Source organism: Coenobita brevimanus, chromosome 116 (assembly GCF_032717465.1).
Source record: "Coenobita brevimanus isolate Jiangsu-jjx chromosome 116, ASM3271746v2, whole genome shotgun sequence".
NCBI classification, from domain to species: Eukaryota; Metazoa; Arthropoda; class Malacostraca; order Decapoda; family Coenobitidae; genus Coenobita; species Coenobita brevimanus.
In genome coordinates, this window is record NC_137069.1 from 14,455,374 (window position 1) to 14,476,875 (window position 21,502).

At 44.0% G+C, this 21,502-nt stretch overlaps 1 pseudogene; it reads left to right on the forward strand.

Moving 5' to 3' along the window:
* Positions 1–21,054, forward strand: part of LOC145418793 (uncharacterized) — a 76,601-nt pseudogene extending 55,547 nt beyond the window's left edge.
* Positions 21,055–21,502: the final 448 nt, after the last annotated feature.

The window sequence follows — 21,502 nt, forward strand, 5'->3', positions numbered from 1 at the left end:
ATGGGACGGGGTCAATGCCACACCTGTATTACTAAATCGTGGAGGGTTGAAATTTGTAAGCCGTGATTATGAGGCAGGTACGAGTCTCCTTGGTTACTAGTTAAATCAACCTGTCCTTCTACCTACACCTGGTCATCAACTGAGCTGAAAGAGGTTTGGGGTCTTTGGGGAGAGAGAGAGAGAGAGAGAGAGAGAGAGAGAGAGAGAGAGAGAGAGAGAGAGAGAGCATATGGCTTTGGGCAGGTCACATCCTTCGTAGAACAGATAATATGGACACCCAGGGCAACTGAATGGCAGCCCAGAGATGGAGTGAGAGGAAGAGGCAGAACTGGGTGCAAAAACATGTGTACATTGCTAGGATCGGACGGAACAGGCAAAGTCACCAGATGAAAGAAGAGAAGGATGGGGGTGACCTTTCTGTAGTACGTGCCAGGCTATCTTTAGACGATTTTCTTTTGCTTAGGGAAGATTTCTCGACCTTGAGGAGTTAGTGTCTTAGTTAACTCCTTCATATCTATTTTTTTTTTTTTTTTTTTTGTTCGACTCTGGGCATAGGCTTCACAGCCTGGTCCCAAGGCCCAGAAGTCCTCCTACATATCATACACCTCTACATGTCACCACTTTGGCGCTAACACCCACCGTCCATACTGAATACATGCTAGGGCTGTCTCATACAGGACTGGTGTATTGGTATTAGAAGGGGGTATTTTTACTACATGTCGGCGGGTCTTCTGGTAGATTAGTAAAGTCTGCTTTACATGAAATTCAAATCCTTAAACTGTTCCCTGCCCCAGCGGGGATTTGAAGGTTCAGTAGAACCGTAGGCCACCTCTCTACCGAGAGATCTTTCCCAAGTAGAAAAGAAATTGTTTGGTATAAGGCGAATTATAATGGAAAAGACGATAACACAGAGAAAAGCAAAGTTATGTAAGATGAAGAAGAAGATGAAGAAAAGTAGTAGCAGTAGTAGTAGTAGTAGTAGTAGTAGTAGTAAAAATAATAATAATTTAATAAAAACTCCCTAAACAATAAAACACATCATCCGATTAAGAACTAAGAATAACTCATACCTCGACATTACTAATAAAAAAATAAATAATAAAAAAATATATCCCAGTAGGGAAGGGGTGAAATACGTCTCAAGACATTTTCCTAGGTGGGTCCCAGGGGTGAGTTCAAAGGCTTCCAACTCTGCTATAAGAGTGTTGAGAGAGAGAGAAACCCGGCCAGAAAAGAGGGTGAAAAGTAGTGGAGTGTGTGTGTGTGTGTGTGTGTGTGTGTGTGTGTGTGTGTGTGTGTGTGTGTGTGTGTGGTAAAGTAAGTTTAAGTGTGCGTGCGTCCGTGTGTGTTTGTGTGCGTGTGTGTGTGTGCAAGAGGCGAGAGGGCTTTTATGTCTTTGAGTGGAGTCGGCTTTTGAGGCGAGGCGGAAGACAGCCTCCTTCAAGGTCTACCTCGACTTCCTCAAATAAACGACAGTAATTCTCAAAATCGGGGGTTGGGCGAGGCGGGAAAACACGGATGAAAGCAAGGAGGAAAATTGTGCTCTAGGAAACGAGGAAAGGGAAGGAAAATAATGTGAAAAAGGGAGGGAAAATGTGCTCCTAAGAAACGAGGAAGAGGAAGGAGAAGGATGACAACCATAAGGAAAATTTGTGCCTCTGGGAAAGATGGGAAAGGAAAGATGACGAAGTCGATAAAAAGGAGTGTTTGTCCTCTTACAAAATGGGAAGAGGGAGCAAAACAATCTCTCTCTATGTTCTAGTTTTTATCTTCAAACAAAATTTTTTCCGGGGTATTCGTTCTGTCACGAATTGGCGCGATTCTCTATCTAAATAAACTCGTGACATTAAACTTTGGTGGGAAACCGCGAATTCTAGTGAATTTCCAATAAGTATCACTCAGTCAACCGTATTCACCCCCGTATTCACCCGATCGGGAGTGTTTTCAGAATATTTTTCACTGTTTCATAAGTGATCGTCCTTGCACGCGACATTAGCGCTTTTGCTGAGTGATTTGTTATGGGCATGCATCGCTCGCATTAATTCCATTAGCAAGAGCGCAGCCGACACTCGCCCCTCTCTCACAATTTGAATTCAGTCAGGATTAGAGCACCGTGGGACTAGGTTCGTTGGCCTGGCTTGGAGCAGCGTGTGTACAGCGAGTTCCTGAATCCCCACCTAGCGTGAATCGGCGAAAGGTTCAGCGTGTGTGGCAGCGTCCTTCCTCAGCAACGACGCCCAGTTCATCCCGCTTAGCCCACTCTCTGACCAGTATTTTCTTTTCGTTTTTCCTAGGCTTAAGAGTTTAGCTTTTGAGTGAGCGAGTGAGTGTGTCCTCCTTATTTTGAATTCATTTGAGACTCATGTAACGTAAAATTTGTTTCATTGTAATTAATAAATTCACAGTTCTTTTCTCTTGAGCTTATTGTAATGTAAACTCGTGTTTTATTTCTCCACATTAAGCTTATTTTAGTTATCGCTCCTAGTTTGCATAAACGATTCGCATCATTCATAACTGGTACATAGGCCAGTCCTTTTTAATAAGCTCAAAATCCGTTGTGCAACTTGGAGTTAATGCACCAGCAAGAACCTGCTTATCATTAATAGCATTAGATATTGATTGTCAGGGGTGGAGTCACTTTCTCCAGAGGCTAACAGTACCAATAAACAGCACGTGTGAGTAATTAGTCTCTGCTGTGTACTGTTGAGAAAGTTTATAAATTTTCGTCCTTAGAGAATCAGCGAAGTAAGCCAGCATAAAGTAATCATGGCTTGATTTTCACAAGTCAATTCTTTGTCCTTGTTCTCAAGTAACATTTAAAGTATTCCTTAATATTGTAAAAACACAAAAACCCCGTGACATCTGGCGACCTCATTCCATGATATTAACTCCTAGCTCTAAAGTTATTCACGAGACAATACTCATTCACTCATACTTAGGTATTTATCATTAAAGTCTATCGGCACTATCTTACTGGTGATTATTAATTCATTTTTATTAATTTACGTAATAATTTTCACAGTCAGTTGTTTGTTTAATTTTCTTTCTTTACCAGTTAACTACATAAATCTGGTCACCATTAACCTGTGGCTATATTCTTTATTCTTGATTATTGGCATCTTTCTCTGCAAAATAGCAGTCAGTACTTAGTCTTTGGTTCACTCAGACTGAGTTAGCATCATGACTAATGTCTATGTACAGGAAGCTAAAGATATGGGGCTTAGCGACCCCGAGAAAATCCAAAACTAGGTCCTCTCACGGTTTAAATATGAGCAACAACGTGAGATAGATGCTCGTGAAGAATGTGAAAGAGAACGTGAACACGAGCGAAAACAAAGCGAGGAACGTGAGAGAGAACGTGAACACGAGCGAAAACAATGCGAACTCGAGTTAGAACAAGAGCGAGAACAACGCGAATATGAGCAAGAACAGCGAGAGAGAGAGCGAGAACACGAACGTGCCGAGCGAGAAGCACGCGAAAAACATGAACTTGAAATGTTGAAGCTCAAGTGAGACCCTTTAGCTTCAGAAACATCTGGTGCAGCTAACCCAAGCTCCACGAGCGCTCTCCCTGAACACGTTTTGGTGACCCCACACATCAAGCTTCCTCCATTCAAGGAAGGCAAGCGAATCGAGCCATATATAGCTTGTTTTGAAGACATGGCTCAACTGTACCAGCTGGATGATGCAGCTAAGCGGCTCCAGTTCCTTAGCTTGTTTGAGGGCCCTGCTCTCGATATTCTCCACAGAATTTGTGGAGACAATCTCACGTATGAGATGAAGGCCACACTCGTCAAAGCGTATGGTCTTACAGTTGACGACGCCAAGAGTCAGTTTATGAGGGCGCATTCAGTTTCTTGATCGACTTACTGCTTACTTAGATGAGTGGATGGAGAAAGATGAAACTCCTTCCACATGCGAGGGGATAATTGACCTCATGCTGCACACGCAGCTAGAAAAGTCGTGGCCTGCTGAGCTTATGGCTCAGCTTAAGATCTGCCAGGTAAGGGATGCCAGCCAAATGGTGGAGAAGACTGATGCATTCTTCACTGCATACGGGTATCAAACTTGTAAGCAATACACCTGGAACAGGAAAGCTGATAAATCTGGGAAACAGTCTCAGACTGAACCCCAGCAACAAGGCCGTTCTCAGAATAATGGCCAAGGTCCAAAACCGCAGAAGGACCAGGGGCAAAACACTCAGAAACCTGAGTGGAAGCGGTATGACAAGCAGAACCCTAACCAGCAGCAGTACGAAGTATCAGTATTTCATGCAGCAGCAGGGCAAGGACAAACCACGTAACCCTCAGTCAGGACAATCGACTGTAGTGTATCAAAGGCAGGATGAAAATGCAGCCCTCATGCCACAACAAGCATACAGTGGTGCCAACCCCACCAGTACAGGTACTTCCCCACAGTTCACTAGCTCCCCAGCGACCGTGAACCCTCCATCTCAGGTGGTTAATGCTCCAGCTCCTCAGATGGTGAGCACGACCCCTCAGGCATCAAGTTTTCAGGGCACCACATTTGCTGCATCGTTTGTTCTGCAGTCTCACCAATGACTGGCTGCTACCTCCTCAGACCCTTCCACCAGTAACACTGCCTTTCTTGTTCAGCCAGGGTTTGTGGGAGACATTCCTGTGAAGGTCCTGAGAGACAATGGGTTCTCAGGTTGCTCTGTCAGGCAGAGTCTAGTTTGGCCTGAGGAGTATACAGGTCGACAGATCCAAGCTAACCTTATTGATGGATCAGTGAGATTGTTCCCTGAGGCACGTATCCAGGTGGTATCTCCATTTAACACTGGTACGACACTCGCAGTTTTCATGCCAGAACCTTTGTTTGACCTTATCATAGGCAATATTCCCGGTGCCAAGGATAGTTGCACTGAAGATGATGCTACACAGACTTCAGCTACAGTAACACGAGCCATGACTGAGGCTCCAAACTGTGTCACCGCGGTGACCATTGAATCGCCGCAAGATCTGATGTGTAGCCAAGTTGTTGTTCAAGAACAACATTCTGACCCAACACTTGCTGCCATTCAAAAGAAACAAAAGGGTAGAGTGATAAAGTATTCATGGGGAGACCAAGCCAAGTTCCTTCACAAACAAGGACGGCTGTACCATGAGTAACGAACACCCCAGGGTGAGGTTTGACTGCAGTTTGTCGTTCCCGTTAACTACCACCTAGCAGTGTTAGAATGGGGTCGTTGTTCAGCCTGAGGAGGTAACCTGGGCAAAAGGAAAACCCAGGGCCGTATCCGTGCTGCCTTTTTCTGGCCAGGGATGGGACGAGAAATAAATAGTTTTGTGTGTTCCTGCAATGTGTGTCCACGTACCACTAATCAGGGACATGTGCTTCCTGTGCTGTTTGAAACCACACCCGTAATCTCTAAGTCAGGTGAGAGACAGGGCAGTGGTGAAGTGGGTGCAGACCTGGCATCTCACCCGTTGGCCCCACAGGACACAGTATGTCCAGGGCCAGTACATACATATGTACTGTAGGTTAAGGGGGGACGTTCGAGAACCCCGCAGAGACACTCCGAGGCTGTGTATGAATTACCTTGTGGAACGTCTCGAGCTGTGGGCCTCTCTGAGGATTCCCGGAGAATGCACATTATCTACATGAGTGTTCACACCCACGGTGGGTGTTAAAATGTGACCTGCCCGAGATTGCATAGGGATTCTCAGCTTCCTGTCATTAATCGTAAATGTAGAGTTAGTTTAACCAGTAAACTGGGTTCCATAGCGAATTGCAGCATTCGATGTCCTGCACAGACGCCCAGTCTTTTCGCTTATGACCATGTTCCCTGGTTAATTTAGCGAATTGCAGCGTTTGATGTCCTGCACAAACGCCCAGTCTTTTCGCTAATTAAGTTTAGGATTTAACCAGTAAACTGGGTCAGCGTTTGATGTCCTGCAGAGACGCCTTGACTACGTTTCCTGGTTAATAATGTAAATAGTGTACTCTTTGTAACATAAGTACTGATTGCTAGGCAGAGAGAGAGAAATGACACTTTTGATGCTCCACCTTGATTGCTTTTGCAGGTGCAGCTGGCTGGTGCAGCATTGCCGTGCAGAACAGCTGATCGTCCCTGATGCATGCTGCCACCTCTTCTCTTCTGCCTCATCATCATCATTTACTATTGACTTGCATTATGTAATTTTACACATAGGTACAATTACACCACAACTGTCACACCTACACCGTGTATTACATACATCACGCTACATAACAATTAGTTGTTAATGTAAATGTAGCAAACTTTTCGCTCAGTTTGACCTGAGTACAGGATTTTTCACCGTCGTCATGGAGTTTTTTCCTCAAGCTTGCTTCTATTAACGTAAATACGAGGTTTTTTCGCTCACTGGCGACTGTGACTTTCTCCTGTTGCAGGATAGCACACACACCACAGTGTGAATCTTGTGTGACTGAGTTAGGATTTATATGTATGTATATTGAAAATTTTTTTTTCCTGAAGGAAAATTTTTTTTTTAATTTTTATGGGGCATAATGTCACGAATTGGTGCGATTCTCTATCTAAATAAACTCGTGACATTAAACTTTGGTGGGAAACCACGAATTCTAGTGAATTTCCAGTAAGTATCACTCAGTCAACCGTCCCCGTATTCACCTGATCGGGAGTGTTTTCAGAATATTTTTCACTGTTTCATAAGTGATCGTCCTTGCACGCGACATTAGCGCTTTTGCTGAGTGATTTGTTATGGGCATGTATCGCTTGCATTAATTCCGTTAGCAAGAGCGCAGCCGACACTAGCCCCTCTCTCACAATTTGAATTCAGTCAGGATTAGAGCACCGTGGGACTAGGTTCGTTGGCCTGGCTTGGAGCAGTGTGTGTACAGCGAGTTCCTGAATCCCCACCTAGCGTGAATCGGCGAGAGGTTCAGCGTGTGTTGCAGCGTTCTTCCTCAGCAATGACGCCCAGTTCATCCCATTTAGCCCACTCTCTGACCAGTATTTTCTTTTCGTTTTTCCTAGGCTCAAGAGTTTAGCTTTTGCGTGAGCGAGTGTGTCCTCCTTATTTTGAATTCATTTGAGACTCATGTAACGTAAAATTTGTTTCATTGTAATTAATAAATTCACAGTTCTTTTCTCTTGAGCTTAATGTAATGTAAACTCGTGTATTATTTCTCCACATTAAGCTTATTTTAGATATCGCTCCTAGTTTGCATAAACGCTTTGCATCATTCATAACTGGTACTTAGGCCAGTCCTTTTTATTAAGCTTAAAATTCGTTGTGCAACCAGGAGTTAATGAACCGGCAAGAACCTGCTTATCATTAATAGCATTAGATGTTGATTGTCAGGGGTTGAGTCACTTTCTCCAGAGGCTAACAGTACCAATAAACAGCACGTGTGAGTAATTAGTCTCTGCTGTGTACTGTTGAGAAAGTTTATAAATTTTCGTCCTTAGAGAATCGGCGAAGTAAGCCGGTATAAAGTAATCATTGCTTGATTTTCACAAGTCAATTCTTTGTCCCTGTTCTCAGATAACATTTAAAGTATTCCTTAATATTGTAAAAACACAAAAACCCCGTGACAGGTTCCTCCGTCTAAACGATATTGACGATCCATGACCTCTTGACTCCTTGTTCTCAGAAGCGAGGAATTGGTCACGGAGGTGGTCAGACATACTCTAGGGCAAGGGGTGTTAAGAATATGGCCATTCCAATTTAACCACATTCGCAATAAACCCAAAGACATACTATTGTAAACCCAAAGACATACTATTGTAAACCCAGACATACTAACTCTTGTAAACCCAGACATTCTGACTCATGTAAACCCAGACATAATCTTGTAAAGCCAGACATACTGACTCATGTAAACCCAGACATACTCTTGTAAACCCAGACATTATGACTCATGTAAACCCAGACATTCTGACTCATGTAAACCCAGACATACTCTTGTAAACCCAGACATTCTGACTCATGTAAACCCAGACATACTCTTGTAAAGCCAAACATACTGACTCTTGTAAACCCAGACATACTTACTCTTGTAAAGCCAGACATACTAACTCTTGTAAACCCAAATACATACTAATTCTTGTAAACCCAGACATACTAACTCTTGTAAACCCAAAGATATACTAACTCTTGTAAACCCAAAGATATACTAACATTTGTAAACCCGAAGATATATTAATTTTTGTAAACCATGACATACTATTTTAAACTCAGACATAAGAGTTCCTGTAAACCCAGACATACAAACTCTTGTAAACCAACTTAACTGCAAATTAGGACACCATAGGACTGAATGAGGTGAGAGGGCCTTGGTTTTGGCTGATGGAAGTTATAATAGTTACACCTCTCCCTATAAGAGTGTCACTACGCGAAGGCTCTCCTCTCCAGCACTGTGTCTAATAAACTGCATATTCTAGAAGCCACAGGACACCTTAACACCTCCCTTTTAGCGATTTATTTTGCATAATACCTTTTCAAGTCTATACCAAAATCGAGACAAATAAAACACGAGAGAACAAGTTTAAAGTCCCAATTAAATCACTAGGGAGAGGCGTCACGTAACCCTCCCTACCACTCAAAGAACCCAAAACCTTCTCAGATAAAACCCTTAACTAATTCGCTAGGGAAAGGGCGTCACGTAACTCTGACAAACTAAATTCCCAAACAGTCAGTCCTAAGGTCCAGCCAACAAATGCAAATTCTAGGGTTGAATAATAGGCGAAAAAATCTCCGGGCATCCATTGCTTTCTTTGGCCTGCGAACACGGCACAATCTGCGTATTTCATGTCGCCTTGATGGGTGTGTTTTTGGGTGGAAGAGGCTGGAAATATGTTTGGACTCTGGACGCTGGTTAATGGATATAGGGTGTGCGTACATGTATACAGGTTTGCACACACACACTCACACACTCACACACACACACACACACACACACACACAACACACCCGCACCGAGAGAGAGAGAGAGAGAGAGAGAGAGAGAGAGAGAGAGAGAGAGAGGGGGGGGTGGAACAATAACTTCATCAACAACTAAAAGTGAAAAGATAAAGGTTGAGTCTTTTCTGACAACCATAATGTGTTCCTCTCTCTCTCTCTCTCTCTCTCTCTCTCTCTCTCTCTCTCTCTCTCTCTCTCTCTCTCTCAGAATCACACCCTAAAAACACAAAAACACACTAAAACAAGAGGAATCCAAACAGTGCAATACCTACGTCGCATAATCGTTCGAAATGCCATTCTACACGATCAGTCACCCCCCCCCTTTGCTCTATAGTCCCATTTTCTTTTTCTTTTTATTTTCGAGAGAGTGAAGAGAGAGAGAGAGAGAGAGAGAGAGAGAGAGAGAGAGAGATATACACTAGTCACGAAGAAGTGTCAAGGGGCCTTCCAAGTCCTACCATTCTCTCTCTCTCTCTCTCTCTCTCTCTCTCTCTCTCTCTCTCTCTCTCTCTCTCTCTCTCTCTCTCTCTCCCTTTCCAATCTGTCCTTTGAGCTGCCAGATTTTTCATTCAGAATCTGGACACCATCTTCCCCTGCAGGCTTTCTTTAGAACTAGCTCACTCTCCCCTAATGACTCTCTATTTCCTCCCCAACAAATCTCACATTCAGTGTAACCAGGAACTATATTGCAATCTCAACCTTCCAATCTCGGCTTTCACTCTCACCCACTCCCTCCCTCACCCAGCCCTCCTCCCTCCCTCTCTCACTCACTCACACACTCACTCCTCTAACGTTCCCATTTCAGCTTTGCAACTCTTTCAACATCTCAGTAAGTCAGTCACTTCTCGGCTTACAGTCTCACTCACCCACTCACTCCCTCACTCACTCACTCAAATAATTATCAGCTTGCACTTCCACTTCCAGTACCTGGTTAAGTCCTTCCCTTCTCTTAACATTCCACACCTGTCCTTCCACATTTTCTCTTCTGTCATTCTTCTACGTTGGTGGTGAGGGACGCCTTCACGTGGTGGCACCGCTGCTCAGGTATACAAGCGTCCCACAACTCCCCCCCATCCCCCGAAAGGAGAATGGTGGAGTGATGGAGGATGGCCACTTCGGCCTGCAGCTCACTGGGTTCACATTTAGATCAGTGTGAGGAAGCAACAACAAAACAAAAACAACAGCCAACCAACCGACCTGCCACCAACCACCACCACCACCACCACCACTACTACTACTACTACTACTTTTGCCCAACCTTCTTCCTTTTGATATGTACATTTACACCTTCAGATTAACTACTGATACTTTTTAATGCTATACATTCTTTTAGATAACCAAAATGTTCTCATGCTAGTCAAAATAATGGATTGAATTGTGGCTAACTCTGGTATTGTTATGGATTTTTTTATTTTATTATTGTTGTTATTACTATGATGATGATGACGATGATGATTAATGTTTTATTATTATTTTATTCATTATTATTATTTTCATTACTATTAGTATTATTATCATTACTATTGTTAGTAGTAGCAGCAGTAGTGGCAGTAGCAGCAGCAGCAGTAGGAGCCGTATTGTTGTTATTACTATTAGTAGTAGTAGCAGTAGTAGTAATGGTAGTAGTAGTTGTATTGTTGATGTTATTAGTAGTGTAGTAGTAGCAGCAGTAATGATAGTTGTAGTAGTAGTTGTACTGTTGATGTAATTAGTGGCAGTAGCAGTAGTAACGGTAGCACCAGTAGCAGTAGTGGTAGTAGTAGTATTGTTGTTGTTGTTACCATTAAAAGCAGCAGCGGCGGCGGCGGCGGCGGCAGCAGCAGCAGCAGCAGCAGCAGCAGCAGTAGTAGTAGTAGTAGTAGGTTTATAGAGACACTTTTCACCCTACTAATTATTACAGGAATAAATCTGACATTTGCCCTGATGGGCACGAATGGAGACGAAATTAATGACACATGCACAGTGGTCCAAACAGAAGCATTTAGCATCCAAGGTTAACACAAAGTTTTAATAGTTTTTCTCTTCTATTTCCACTACTTGTGTAATTTTATCGTGGTGAGGGACTCAGTAGAGGACGGAGGAATGGTGGAAAAAATAAAGCAAAGAAAACCGAGAGAGAGAGAGAGAGAGAGAGAGAGAGAAATACTAGTACTCAGAGAGGGATGAGGGATTAAGCCAAGAGTCACAGGGAAGAGCTTTGAGGATAAGGGATAGATTAGAAAAGAGGGTAGGTTAGAGTGGACGAAGTAGGTGATATAACAGTCCCGTAACATAAATGAATGCAGGTAAATTTAAAGGGATGCAGGTAAATTTAAAGGGATACATGTAAATTTAAAGGGATGCGGGTAGATTTAAATGGAAGCATGTAGACTTATAGGAATGCAGGTAGATTTACAGCGATGCAAGTAGATTTACTGGGATGCAAGTAGATTTAAAGGGATGCAGGTAGATTTAAGGGGATGCAGGTATTTTAAGTCCTTCGTAGAACAGATAAGACATGGCCAACCAGGTTAACTGAGTGGTAGCCCAGAGATGGAGTGGGAGGATGAGGCAGACAGAGAACAAGATGGACAGCTGGAGTGGGAGGATGAGGCAGACAGAGAACAAGATGGACAGCTGGAGTGAGAGAAAGAGGCAGACAGAGAACAAGATGGACAGCTGGAGTGAAAGAAAAAGGCAGACAGAGAACAAGATGGACAGCTGGAGTGAGAGAAAGAGGCAGACAGAGAACAAGATGGACAGCTGGAGTGAGAGAAAGAGGTAGAGAGGGAACAAGATATGGAGCGAATTAGGAGAACTGCTGGGACTCCATGGAACAGACTACTAGCTAATAGGTCAGTGTGGAGGATGTAGGGAGTGGTCCTGCGGTGTCTTGCTTTTTGATGATGATGATGATGATGATGATGATGATGATGATGATGATGATGGTGGTGGTGGTGGTGATAATGATGATGATGATGATGATGATGATGATGGTGGTGGTGGTGATAATAATGATGATGATAGTGACGATGATGATGATGATGATGATGATGATGATGATGATGATGATGGTGGTGGTGGTGGTGGTGGTGGTGGTGGTGGTGGTGGTGGTGGTGATAATGATGATGATGATAGTGATGATGATGATGATGGTGGTGGTGGTGGTGGTGGTGGTGATAATGATGATGATGATAGTGATGATGATGATGATGATGATGATGGTGGTGGTGGAGGTGGTGGTGGTGGTGGTGGTGGTGGTGGTGGTGGTGGTGGTGATGGTGGTGGTGGTGATGGTGGTGGTGGTGATGATGATGATGATGATGATGATGATGATGATGATGGTGGTGGTGGTGGTGGTGGTGGTGGTGGTGGTGATAATGATGATGATGATGATGATGATGGTGATGATGGTGGTGGTGGTGGTGGTGGTGGTGGTGGTGGTGATAATGATGATGGTGATGATGATGATGATGATGATGATGGTGGTGGTGGTGGTGGTGGTGGTGGTGGTGGTGGTGGTGGTGGTGGTGGTGGTGGTGGTGATGATGATGATGATGATGATGATGATGATGATGATGATGATGATGATGATGATGATGATGATGGTAGTCGAACACTGAATTCAAAGTATTTTTATAGTGAAATATTTGTATCTCGTTTTACAACTGTTTTTACCTCATTTTAGTCCGATCGGTCGGTATGAAATTGAATAAATTGGAAAATTCCGTAAAAAATGAACGTAAATATTTGGAAATCTAAATAAAATAATTGTTGAACGATACGGTGAGCCTTAAATCTGTACGAAAAATTATGCTCCGAGTTGTATACCATTAAAACATAATGCCTTTTTATGAGCATGTTTTCAGTGGCTGTTGCTATCATTCCTGTCTGTTTGTCTGTCTGTCTGTCTATCTGTCTGTCTCTAACTATATGTCTGTTTGTCTGTCTGTTTGCCTGCTTGCCTGTCTATCTGTCTGGCTATTTGTCTGTCAGTCTATCCGTCTGTCTGTCTCTGTCTAACTATATGTATGTCTGTCTGTCTGTCCGTCTATATGTCTGTCTGTCTGTCTCTGTCTAACTAGATGTATGTCTCTGTCTGTCTGTCTTTGTCTAACATATAAATCATAACTTTACCCTCAAGACAGGCCGCACGAGTCCCTCATCGTCTTATACTTTTGTCTCAACTCCACAGTTTCTTTCTCCTCCATCATTCTCTCTTTCTCTTCTCCACAAAGTTCTTAATTTTTTCTCAGTGTTGGTCTTTCCTTCCCAACGTTCAACAACAGACAACGCTAAGACACTCCAACGCACTCAAAATAGCCACGCAACACACACACACACACACACACACACACACACACACACACAATTTGATCGCATTCTCGACGGTTAAAGGGACATACACAAGCAACTTCCTGTGAACACTAAGCAGGCCTAAGTAACACGCAAGAAAGAACTTACGATATAATGTTGGATCTTACGTGAAAATACAAGTTCCTTAAGAGCCTCCTAAGGTAAGGTCTTCTCATCTCTTGTCGGTGTTCATCCTGCTCTCTTTCTCTTCTCACCTCAGACGCAGTTCAAAACGCACTCAAGGCCCCGCATGTCACCACACACACACACACACACACACACACACACACACACACACACACACACACACACACACACGCAGTATCATCATCTTTTTAATCACCACCACCCTAACAATTTAGATAAATATTTGAGAGAGAGAGAGAGAGAGAGAGAGAGGAGGGGGTGGATCTTCCCTCTACTCCTCACTTTACTGTTAGACATGGGAGTCCTAATTGAACTCTCTCTCTCTCTCTCTCTCTCTCGTCGTGTCAACATCACACTTCCTTCCCTCCCTTCCTTCTTTTTATCTTACTCCCACCCTTCCCTCCCCTCCAACACACCTCCTTCATTTTTATTCTCTCTCTCTCTCTCTCTCTCTCTCTCTCTCTCTCTCTCTCTCTCTCCAGTCAGCCATCCTTCTCACAGTAAACTGAGTCGGAAAAAAAGTCATTAAGAATCTTGTTTATGTCGCTTTCAGTGTAAATTTGCGACTTGCTGCTGAATATTGCATGGGAGTGAATGGTGCCTGGCTGCTGTGGCAAATACCTCGTTTTGTTGCCCAGACGACCGAGGAGACGATAGGGGGGGACTTGGCCATTTTGCTTAGTCGTGTTTAGGTAGGAAGTATTACGCTGGTGAGTGCGTGGGTGTTTTAATTCAAGGTTCACACATACAAAGAAAACGAAGGACACATGCATACGCGCACACACCCACCCACCCACACCCACACACCCACACACACACACACATCCACACACACACACCCACCCATCCACACACACACACCCACACACACACACACACCCACACACACACATCCACTAGCCAACCAGGATCATACACATGTACAAGCACAAACGAATAGACAGGTCCACGCATTGGAAAAAAAAAATGTACAGAAAGACACACACATCAGTCCATCCAAAACACATACACACACACACACGCAGACACACATATCCACTAGTCAAACAAGAATACACATGTTAACGCATACTATCTATCTATCTATTGCCATACGTCTCAATCCCGTTTGGGGTGGCCACAAACAAATCGCCTCCAAGTCGCCCTGTCCCCCGCCATTTCACTGCCCCGCTCACAACTCACACACCCCTCTCTCATATACCTCTCCACCCCCTCCCTGCATCTCATCCACGGCCTCCCCCTCTTCCTCCCTCCACTTCACTCACATACACTCTCTTCGTCAGTCTTTCACCCTCCATCCTCTCCACATGGCCAAACTCCCTCAGTGTATTCCTCATAACGCTTCCCTATCACATCCACATCCACACCACAACGCTCCTTTATATCCTCATTCGTCAGCCTGTCTCTCCATGTGACTCCACAGGCTCCTCTTAAATAACTCATTTCCACTGCTCTCACTCTTGACTTGTGTCCTTCCAACAACGTCCAAGCTTCACTTCCATACGTTAGAGTTGGTATCACAATACTGTCATGTAGTAACTTTCTCACTTCCATGCTCACTTCTCTGTTTCTTATCACTGCTTTCAAAGAACCAGCAACCTTTCTTCCCCTGCTACCCTTTCAAGCACTTCACCCTCCAAACCTCCATCCTTACTCATCACACTACCCAAGTACTTAAACGTACTCACATTTTCCAATTCCTCACCATCCAACCTCGCTGTACATTCACTGATTTCACCTCTCTCAAAGACCATCACTTTACTCTTCCCTACATTCACCTTTAGATTCCGTTTCTTACACACTCTCCCAAGCCTTGCAGCTCCCCTTCGTCTTCACTCAACAACACAGTGTCATCCGCAAACAACAGTACAGGGAGTTTCCAAACATTATCCTCTCTCACCAGGGCCACTCCAACATCCACTACCCTACCTTGTACCTCTTTTATTACCCCATCCATGTAGAGATTGAACAACGATGGAGACATGACACATCCCTGTTTCAACCCAACTTTCAAAGAGAAAAATTCACTTAGTTCACCATCCACACGCACTGCAGCTTCTTCGCACCATCGTACATACTCTTCACAGCATTCAACAACTTCCCATCTACTCCATATATTCTTAACACTTTCCACAATCCTTGTCTATCCACCCCTGTCATATGCTTTCTCCAAATCCATGAAAGCCGCATACAACTTCTTTCCCTTCTCTAGAAACTTTTCCACTAAAGATCTAAGAATGAATATCTGATCTACACAACCTCTTCCCCTTCCTAAAACCTCCCTGTTCTTCTCCAACTAACTTCTCTGTTCTTTCTCTAACTCTGTCAATAAATATCCTACCATACACTTTTCCTATTATACTAAGAGAAGACAAATGCCCCTATGATTACCACACACTTCTTTTTCCCCTTTTCCTTTGTACAAGGGAATAATTATACCCTGACTTCCAATCCTCCGGGACGCTACCTTCCTCCCAGGCCAATCTGCACATCTACCACATCCATTCTACTACAATCTCTCCCCCATGCTTCAGCATTTCACCACACACTCCATCAATCCTGGGGCTTTCCCCGATTTAACTTTCTTCATTGCTTCCACAACTTCTATCCTCCTGATTTCTTCCTGTCTTCTCACCTCCCTCCTTCTCGCAGCCATTCCCCAGCCACTTATACTCGCATTACTTCCATTTTCTTACAGTCCCTCCACTTTACCTCCAAATTCCTTCCAAATTCCTCATCCACTCTCTTCTTACTCTCTCTTACTAATCTTTTCATCTCTCTCTTTCTTTCTACATAAAACTCTCTCTTCCGCCTCTCAACTTCTTCCACGCCCCTGTTTCTCATCCATTCATTGTATGCTTTCTTCTTTTGTGCCACAGCCTGTCTCACCTCTTCAGTCCACGACGCTGTTCCTGGAACCCCCTCCGTCTTCTCTTCCTTCCACACACCACATCACATGCTGCACATATTTCTTCTGTAAATATCCTACACACACCTTCCACGTCTCCCATCTGCTCCAATTCATATTTGCCCAATCGTTCCTCCACTTCTCTCTTATATTCTGCCTTTTTTCCACCCTCTTGTAACCTGTCCACTCTCCTTGCAACTACTCCTTCCTCTCGTCTTTCCCTTCTTCTATTCCTCCATCTTACTTGAATTCTAATTCTGGCCACCACCAAGTAGTGGTCAGAAAGTCCACTCCTCCAACCTCTATAGGCTCTTGCATCCATTACACATCTTCGCATCCTTTCATCCACGCACACATAATCAATCACTGCCTTCCTTTCATTCAGTTCACCACCCACACTTCTCATCCTCGCCATGTATACCTGTGGATCATTTTATGCCTGAAGAGGGTATTGGCTATCACCAACCCCACTCCCAGCACAAATGTCCACTAACGCACTCCCATTCTCAACTATCTCAGCAGGCACACCCCACTCACCAACTATTCCATCCACCTTCACATTCCCAACTTTACCATTCATATCACCGATCAAAAACACTCTCTCATTTCTTCCAAACTTTTCCATGCACACTTCTACATTTGTCCAGAACTCTTCTCTCACTCTTCTAGTACGATCTTGCGTTGGCGCATACACACACACAATCGCCCACATTTGTATTCCAACTTTCAACTTTACCCACACAATCCTTGACCCAACTGATCCATACTGTCTTATGCTCTTCTTCCATCTTTTACTCACAACTATACATACTCCTTCCTTTGCCCTCTCATTCTCACCTACTCCCGCACATATACCCCATCCATACTCCCATTCTCTCACACTTTCTCCTCTCCATTTTGTTTCAGTTATTCCACATACATCCACTTTCGCACCCTCAAGCACCTGGACAATCTCTCTCTCTCTCTTTCACCTCATCATTCGCTCCCCTTACATTCCATGTTCCGATAACCATGTCCTTTGTCCGGTCCTTGGTCGTCATTGTTTGGTAAGTTCTTGTCCGAGGCTTATTGTTTTTTTTTTTTTTAGTTAGTTGTTTTCCGGGGAGGAAACCCTTTTAGTCGCCTTTTACAACAAGCAGGGATACTGGGGGAGTATTCTTGAAAGACTCCCCTACCCCGAGGGGAGTAGAAAAAAAAATGCACGGAGAGACACAAACATAAATCGATCTAAAACACACACACACACACACACACACACACACACACACACACACACACACACACACACACACACAACCACACACACACAACCACACACACACACACACACACACACACACACACACAACCACACATACACACACACACACACACTATAAAACTTAGGGTAGGGCATTTCTGAAACCGTATACTACTTCACATAACTACTGTATATTCCTAATGCCATGGTGAAGGGAAGTGTTTTTCCATTGTTCATGGCTGATTTTTACTCGTGTGTGTGTGTGTGTGTGTGTGTGTGTGTGTGTGTGTGTGTGTGTGTGTATGGTGACCTCGCCACCGGGGGCCGTGGATACAAATGAAATGGAAACTGGGTAAGATGATAAGATGCTGGCCTATGAGTTCAGTATAAGATAATACGCAAATGTCTCCCTCTGTTTCTTGACTTATCTGATCGGGCTTTACAGGAAACTAGAAAGCACTCAGGAAACGCATACCTACGCCAATTCCATTGCAGGATCCAGATTCGGATCCGGATCCGCCCCCATATTTAATCAATTCTTTCTTGGCCCATGGCCCACCCTAAAACAAAATTTCATTGGAATTCATTGAGAACTCTTGGAGCTATCGTGTGGACAAAAAAAAAAAAAAAAAAAAAAATCTTGGATCCGAATGATGATCCAGATTATCACCAAAAACTAATGGATTGTTCCTTGGGCCATACCCTATCTCTCAAAAAAAAAAAAAAAGCAAATCCGTTTATAACTTTTTGGTTAAGCTGTTAACAGACAGACAAACAAACAAACGCCGGCAAATAGATAACCTCCATGGCGGAGGTAATGATAAATGAAACGCCAAGAACTCGGGCCCCGAGCTGTCGACGCCAATTATCGCCTGGTATGCCTCCGCCAAGCCTTGTGCACGGCCTCGCCATACCTCCATGACCTGGCTGGCCTGGTCAGTTCATCGTCCCTTCATACTGTATCACTGACAAAAGTTTGGTCGGTAACCGTCGAGGGGTTCAGGAGATATCGCACCCACATGGATAAACTAAGTTGACCCCATATGACCTTAACCTTTCACCCCTTGACCTTGTTGACCTAATCAGTTCATCGTCCCATCATACTGTATCACTGATAAAAGTTTGGTGGAAATTCGTCGATGAGTTCAGGAGATATCACGCCAACAATAGTGTTACGGACGAACGGACCCAGGCACACACGCACGCACCCATTAACCCACGCACGGGACAGGCCAATCACTTAATGTCTCCTCGACCATAAGTGGGCGGAGGCACAAAAACAGACCTACGGACATCGCGCAAAACCTTATGGGAAAGTGGTAAGTGCCCTGAAGTGGCTTTTCTCAAAATTTCAGCAATACTGCTGAAAAATTGCCAGACCTAGTAAAAAAAAAATTGGGATATCTGGAAAACCAGTAAAGGTACAGCGGACCTACATACATCATTGGAAAGCTGAGAGAGAGAGAGAGAGAGAGAGAGAGAGAGAGAGAGAGAGGAAGGAATTAATGGAGAACTGAAGTAAAAGAGAACAATTAATGGACAGGAAAATAAGAACAGAAATATGGAGGGGGAAGGAAAGGAGAAGAGGAGGGGAGAGAAAAGTGGAATAATAATAATGAAGAAATGAATCAGATTGAGAGAGAGAGATAGAGAGAGACAGAGAGAGGGTGGATCTTCCACCCTACTCCTCACATCGCTGTGTTGGACAAGGCATTCCTGATTGAACCTCCCCCCCCCCTCTCTCTCTCTCTCTTCTACCACTTCTTTCACCATCGCACTTCCCTTCCTCCCTCGCTTCCTCCCTCCCATCTCTCGATGATACTCCTCCCCTCCCTCACACCTTATTCCATCTTATTTACCTCCCCCCCCTTCTCTCTCTCTCTCTCTCTCCTTTCCTCCGGTCAGTCCTCCTCCTCACTCTAAACTGAGCCGGAATAAGTCATTAAGAATCATTTTGCTGTCGCTTTCAGTGTAAATTTGCGACTTGCTGCTGAATTTTGCATGGGAGTGAATGGTCGCCTGGCTGCTGTGGCAAAAACGACGTTTTTTGCCTAGACGACCGAGAAGACGGGGAGGGAGGAAGGACTTGGCAATTTTATCTAGTCGTGTTTAGGTAGAAAATATGACGCTGGTGAGTGAGTGGGTGTTTTTGATTCAAGGTTCACACATGCAAAAGAAAACGAAGGCGCACATGCATACACAGACGTGCACGCATAGCGCACACACACACACACACACACACACACACACACACACACACACACACACTATAAAACTTAGGGTAGGGCAAATTTCAAGCCGTATACTAATGCACATAACATTTTTTATGTGTCCGACTCTGGAGCATACAGTAGGCTTCACAGCCTGTTCCCAAAGGTCCAGCAGTCCTCCTACGTACCATACAACTCTATATGTCACCACTTCGGAGCTAAGACCCACCGTCCATATTGAATACCTGCTAGGGCTGTCTCATACAGGACTGGTGTATTGGTATTAGCGGGGGTATTTTTATGACATGTCGGCGGGTTTTCTTGTAGATCAGTAAAGTCTGTTTTTATGAAATTCAAATCCTTAAACTGTTCCCTGCCCCAGCGGGGATTTGAACCTGGGTCCGGTAGGACTGTAACCACCTCCCTCAAATTCTTATAGGCAGTTCTTAATGCCATTGTGAAGAGAAATGTTTTCCATTGTCCATGAATGATTTTTACTCGTGTGTGTGTGTGTGTGTGTGTGTGTGTGTGTGTGTTCGTGACCTCACTACCGGGGACCAGGTTTACTAATGAACTGAAAAGTGAGCAAGATAAGATACTGGCCAATGAGTTTAGTATAAAATAAAAATCAAATGTTTTCTCGCTTAACTAACTAGGCAATATAAGAAGTTTTATTGAAACACCAAGAACTCGGGCCCTATGCTGTCGACGCCAATTATCGCTTGGTATGCCTTTGTGCACGGACTTGCCACACAACCTCCATGACCTGGCTGGCCTAATCAGTTCATCGTCCCACCATACTGTATCACTGACAATAGTTTGGTCGAAATCCGTCGAGGAGTTCAGGAAATATAGCACCCACATGGATAAACTGAGTCGACCCCATATGACCTAAACCTTTGACCCCTTGACCTTGTTGACTTAATCAGTTCATCGTCCCACCATACTGTATCACTGACAAGAGTTTCGTGGAAATCCGTCGATGAGTTGAGGAGATACCGCGCCACCAACAGTGTTACGGATGGACGGACCCACGCACGCACGCACCCTTCCATCCACGCACGGACAGACCAATCACTTAATGCCTCCTCGGCCATAAGTGGGCGGAGGCATAAAAACGGACCTACGGACATTGCAAAAAAAAAAAAAAAAAACTATGGAAAAGTGGCACATGTCCCTAAGTGGCTTTTTTCTCAAAATTTCTACGATACTGCTGAAAAATTGCCAGAATTAGTGAAAAAAAAAAATAATAATAATGGGATGTATAATGAAGGATTTAATGTACAGCGGACCTACATGCATTGCTAGAAAGCTGAGAGAGAGAGAGAGAGAGAGAGAGAGAGAGAGAGAGAGAGAGAGAGAGAGAGAGAGAGAGAGAGAGGAATAAATGGAGGACTTAAGTAAAGGAGAAGAATTAATGGAGAGGAAAATAAGAACAGAAATATGGAGGAGGGAGGAAAGAAGAAGAGGAGATAGAAAAGTGGAAGAAAAATAGAAAAGGCGAATCAGACTGAGAGAGAGAGAGAGAGAGAGAGAGAGAGAGAGAGGACTAAATGTAGGACAGAATTAAAAGAGAAGTTTTAATGTAGAGGAAAATAAGAACAGAGAAATATGGAGGAGGGAGGAAAGGAGAAGAGGAGAGAGAAAAGTGGAAGAAAAATAGAAAAGGCGAATCAGACTGAGAGAGAGAGAGAGAGAGAGAGAGGAGCGAAAATGTGATAGAGAAGGATGA